This window comes from Helicoverpa zea, chromosome 13 (genome assembly GCF_022581195.2).
Source record: "Helicoverpa zea isolate HzStark_Cry1AcR chromosome 13, ilHelZeax1.1, whole genome shotgun sequence".
NCBI lineage: Eukaryota > Metazoa > Arthropoda > Insecta > Lepidoptera > Noctuidae > Helicoverpa > Helicoverpa zea.
Genome location: NC_061464.1, coordinates 2517357 through 2523756, shown reverse-complemented (window position 1 = coordinate 2523756; position 6400 = coordinate 2517357).

Genomic DNA, 6400 nt, shown 5'->3' with positions numbered 1-6400 from the left:
CACATCCATGGAAGATACTATGGAACTGTTCAACAGTGAATTAGATCAGGAGTTATATAAAGTTTGTGAAGAACTGGAGAACCGTGAGCTGTTCGATTCATCATATGATGATGAGTTGTATAATCAATGTTCAATGGTTGAAACACAGTTTAAGTAAGTAAAGTTAACATAAATTTCAATCATAATTTACACATTGTTTTATATTGTTTTAATAAATTTAATAATTTTAACAGTCAACCACTACAACTTGGAAGAGGGATGAAGCGAACGAGCAGCGAAGAATCCAAGATCATCAAAAAACCAAGAACGGAAGAAGAAGCGTCTACCTCTGCAGGAACCAGTGTCGGTAACGATGATCAAGCGGAATGGCCAACTTGTCATATGTTTATCAAGAAAAGGTACTTAGCTTATCATTTTAAAAGTAATGTTCACCAAAATAATCTTTTAAAATCACATAATTCTTTATCGAACGTTAGAGTTATTGACTCTGCTTTTGGAAAAAGAATTCTAACTTATAAAATCAAGAGCAGAGTAGATAGTGCGATACTGGCTGATTTTCAGACTCCTGAATTATTTTTAAATTCTATTAAAGATGATATTTTATTTTTAATGCAAGAGTGTATTTGTTATGGACCAAGTGATAAACTGGGCAGTATACATAATGCCCGGTCATTATGAAAAATGCCCAATATGAGAGTGCAATTTGATAATAATTATTCAAACAATCAAATTGACCGGGCACTATACATATTGCCCGTGACCTTTTGGGCAAAGTAATACAAAAATATTTAATTTCATTTTTTTTATTGTCTAACTTAAAATAAACTAAATATAACACATCCCATATCAATTGACAGAGCATAGAAGTAAGAATGCAACATACAGCAAGCATGGCTTCTGTCTCGGCTCCGGCGCTGCGGGGCTCCGGCGCACTATGGGACCAAACAGTATTTTCCGTCTCAAAAATGGTTGAGACAAAGGTCGCGTAACTGAAACTGTTTTGATTGTTTTACATTCACTAATAATAGAACTTTCCGAAAGCAAAGGAAAAAAAAATAAAAAAAATGTTATACTTGGAAAAAATTACGTTCAAACTGAATACTGTGAAAATTTCATATTAACTAGACTACTCGTTATAGAAGTTCAACTTAAGATACATTATATGTCCTTCAAGGAAATATATTAGTATTATACATTTTTGGATTGCTAAAGATCTCTTGTTTACGATTCCGTTATGATTTTTTGACATATATTTTTGTCTGTTTTTTTATTAAATTTTTAAACGTCATAAGGAAATTTTACGTCTTTCTAATTTTCAAGTGGAGGTTTTGTTGTTATCGGTGGCTGCCGGTGTTGAGTTAATGACATTTTAAGATACCTTACTTATTCAGTGTTACAGGGAAATAAAAAAAACCTGCGTCATTACTGCGCCATTTCGAGCTGGAAGCCGAAATATCAACTAAGACATTTTTTCTCATGATATTTTTTTTTTGCGGTGAACGTCTTAACCACAGGTATGATAAAAATCATGTAGCATAGTTTCTTATCTTTTGTGGTAATTACAATCAGTATTGGTGTGAGAACTATTCCTATCAATTTTCTCATTGGTTTTGCACTAGTTACTACAACTAGGGTCCTATAAATACTCGAGTTTTCAGCATGTTCATCAATGTGTCCGGATATTTTCTTTGTGTGACTAACTGCAAAATAATAAAATTAAAAATGAGTGAATTCGTTTGTTTTCGACGCGATATATGTGCTCAGATAATAAGCGGAAAAAGTACTTCAGATATTGAAAAATATTTGTTGGACAATTTCCATTTATCAACAACAGATGTGAAAACGGTTATGCAAAGTATCCAAAAAAATTTGATTACGACTTGTAACCAAAAATGGGCGAAAGCTCAAAGAAAACAAGATCGCTTCGAAAGCCAAAACACAAATTGGTTAGATGGTGAGTTTAAAGTTCCATTAAATTCGTGCAGTACTTCAACATCTGAAAATTCTGACTTGAATACATCTGGTGAACCTGGTAGACCAACAAAACCGTATGACGCATGTTCGGAGAGTACGAAAAAACGTAAAAACATGGAATTACTCCAGGAGTACGGAATGGGGCATGTTCATTACGCTTACGTACAAGGCCTGCGGTCAATGGGTGAAAATAATGAAGCTTCGATTGTGAGTATTATAAGGAATACAGAAAAGGAGGAGAAAAAAGTCATTCTTCAAAATATTTTACGAAGTTCAGATAGTGTACCTTCTTATACTAAAGAAGAAGCATTATGTATATATATTGAGACTGATCTATCCAAAGCTCAATATTCCTACTTGAGGCTTAGACTTGTTGAGAAGAACCTTTTTTCTGTATTGCCATCATACCAAATATTGGCTGAAGCAAAAAAAGACTGCTATCCTCTTGCGTCAAGCATATCCGTCACGAATATCAGTGCCAAAGTGAACCTTCAAGATCTCTTAGACCACACTGCCTGTCGTATTTTAAAGATAAACACGGTTTCTAAAAATTGCACCCGGCTGAAACTATACAGCAAATGGGGTTGTGACGGATCTTCAGGACAAAGTGAATATAAACAAGTTTTACCTGAAGAGAATGAACAAATATCGGATGCTAATATGTTTATAGTTTCACTTGTACCATTGAGACTAGTGGATGAAGAAAGTAAAGAAGTCATATGGCAAAATCCAACATGTTCTTCAGTAAGATATTGCAGACCCATTTCTTTGGAATTAGCAAAAGAGACTCCTGAAAAAACTACCACTGTTGTAAGTGATCTTGAAGCAAAAATTAATGAATTAACTCCAACTCGAACGCCCGCAGCAATAGAAGGTAATATTATAGAAGTAAAACATGAGCTGTTTATGACGATGATCGATGGGAAAGTTTCTCAAGTGTTAACGCAGACTCCATCTAGTTCTTCGTGTACTGTTTGTGGAGCAACTCCTAGACAGATGAACGATTTAACAAAAGTAACTGCGAGAATTGAGAATGAAGACGCGTTTAAATATGGACTGTCTACCTTACATGCGTGGATAAGATGTATGGAAATGATTCTGCATATTTCTTATAATCTAGGTTTTCAAAAGTGGTCTGCAACGACTCCAGAGAACAAGAAGATCAAAGAAGAAAAAAAGAAGTACGTGCAAACTCGTTTCCGGGAATTGCTTGGTTTACACATTGATAAACCTCGTCAAGGTTCTGGAAATAGCAATGACGGTAATACGGCAAGGAGATTTTTCCAAAACTATCAATGTTCTGCAGAAATTACTGGTATCGATGAAGAGTTGATCAAGAGATTATATATCATTCTGCAAACCATGTCATCGGGATTTTCTGTAAACGCAGTTAAGTTTGGTGACTATGCGCTGAGGACTGCACAGTTATACGTGAGTAAATATAACTGGTACTATATGCCATCTTCAGTCCACAAAATTCTTATACATGGTGCCAAAATAATAGAACATTTTGCAGTTTTACCAATAGGCCAATTATCGGAAGATGCTCAAGAAGCTCGTAATAAAGACTATAAGAAATATCGGTTAAATCACGCTAGAAAGTGTTCCAGGTCAGCCACAATGGAAGACGTTCTGCACATATTGTTGTATACTTCTGACCCCTATATATCCAGCTTAAATAGAACCAGTACTATGATACCAAAAGAACTACTTAACGAAGCTAAAGAGCTTTTAATATTGGCAAGTGATGAGTAGATTCATGTTTTTTTTTTAGTTTAAAATTATGTCATATTTTTTTATTAACTAATTAATAATTTTATTGTAATGCAAGTAAGCAAATAATTCATTTAAGCGTTTAAGTTAATTTTTGTATGGAAAATTTTAAAAATTTATATTTGATTATTTTTTTTCGTAATAAATCTATTGTTTAAAGTTGTAATGTTTTATTTATCCAATAGCATAACTATTCAGGCATACGTATACAAAATTTCAATGCAAAATATCTAGAAACTAAAAAGTTACAGATTTTTGAGATGAAACGCACAGGTTCGTCCCATAGTGCGGCGGTCCCATGCGATCTTATCGTCGCAGATGGTTTTCACGCTCACCACCGCAGCTTCGCCGCCGCCTCGCCCCTCCGCGCCTACGCGGTTTTGAATTGCAGTCTAGGGGTAGGGCAGACAAGACTACGTGGAGTCGGTTTTGCAGCGATTCGTTTTCGTCACTAAGTTCAGTTTTTAATACAATGTTTTGAATCCAAATTAAATTCTACCATAAAAAAAACGAGCCAAGAAAAATGAGATCAAGAAAAACGAGGCCGAGTTAGTAAATTAGATGACAATTGTCCAATTAATAATTTTGTGGCTAGACTTATAATTTCCCATTAAAATAGAACATATAATTTAAAACAATAATCATTAAATATGTAGCAAGTAACAGGATTTATTTATACTAGAACAACTGCCACCCTCGCACCGCATAAAATATAGCTTTATTATCAAATTGCCCAACTATCATGTAGCAATAAAATAATGCCCGTGCAATGTGATAAATAATGAAGTTAAGATAGTTATTAATCAGTTGGCCCGATAAAGCTAGACATTATTCATAATGCTCGGGAATTATAAATAATGCCCGAATTAATCACATGGTCCATAACATATTCATCAACACATAATTTTTAAAGTAAATTTCATAGTGCTGATTTTGTTCAACAAACTAAAGATATCCATAATACATTCGATTTAACTATATTATTTGTCAAGGAGATAACTTAAATATATTTTTCTCATCTTTAAATGATATAATTACTAGTAAAATAAGTGCCTTCGAAAAAAAAAAGATAGTGGATGGAGTCTAAAAAACATAAAATCTATAGACATGAATGTTAATAAATTCAACCCCCTACGCGGTACTTCATACATCGATCTTCCCCGTGATATAAAATTGAAAAAAGCTGTTATAAATGTTAAAAACGAAGATTATTATTGTTTTAAATGGGCGTATCTATCAGCTTTATATCCCGTAAACAAAAACGCGGATCGGGTATCATCGTACGCTAAACATGCAAATAAACTTTTTGATGGTATTTCCTTTCCAGTTAAAATTGCTGACACAGCAAATGTAGAGAAATTAAATGATATTAGTATTAATGTTTTTGGGTTAGAATATAACAAAGAAAAACGGTGTACTTCTACAGTTAAAACAAAACTTCTCGTAATAGGAAATTCTCAACGCCCCAGATGTTTTAAAAATGTACGACATTTGCCAGTGGATTATGAAATCAATCGAAGAGCCTGGATGACTGCTGACATTTTTTCTAAATGGGTTCGTGCTTGGGATCGTGAACTTACAAAAAAGAATAAGAAAATCCTGCTATTAGTTGTGTGACGTTGCAAACGCCATCTGTTTTCGAATTAGGATTAACAATCGATTTGTGTTTGATTGGAGATCCAACTAGATGGCGTTGTGTGTTCTTAGTCTTAATCGTAAACAGATTAAAGGTTTTAATTAATTGTTTATATTAAATAATTAGTAGCAATTATTTAGCTATGTTATGTGTGATATATTTCGTCGGTCTGATACATTCGTACGTAAGGATCGATTAGTCGAGTTTGACAGGAAATTGTCTATGACAGGAAGGTGTTTGCTCTGTGGTCGAACATTCGAGAGAGTGCGTTGTCATTGCAATGGAAAAGGATTTTTGGGTTTAGACGTGAGGAGCCATTTTTGGGTCTGAGCTTGGTGTCTGGAGGGGCCAGGGTTTTGGAGCCCTGATGCCACGAGTGCCGTCGAGCCATATATTTGTCAGGCATCGTTCCCTGCTCAGCCTTATCCCGGATCCGTCTGCAATGGAAGCAGACTTTGTTCCCGACTGTTTCTGATGCTTGTCGGCCATTATTTCTTCGGAGCATATTTTGGAGTTTCCTGTCTGGTTTTTTAGGAGGGCCTTAATCTCAGGCTACTCTTGTGCACGTGGTCATCGCGTGGGTGATTGGTGTCGCCGTGGTCTTGCGACTGTTCGTCGGCCAGGTACTGTCCGACGGGTGAGCTGTGACAGCGTGGCTGACCCACAGTGGCGGCTACCGCCTCCACGCTCCTCGTTACATGAAGACGTCAGGTACCTTGTGTTGTGCGTGAGTGCTGTGTGATTATCTGTCCTGTACGACATACCCCGGAGGACACGATTTCCGTGTGGAGATAGACTGACCCCGTATATCACCGATGCCAAGGGGAGCTATTTGAGAGACTGAGGGAGAGACTTTCAGACTAGGGAGTTGTATGCAGAGAGAGAGTACTTTGTGAGCCTTGTCTAACAAGAGCTTTGTATTAATTTTATTATCTGGCTGCGTGTATGCAGCATAGTGATTACTTCATTTAACGATTGAGCTACCAGTCACCAGTGTTCTCCTCTCGAACTTGCAAA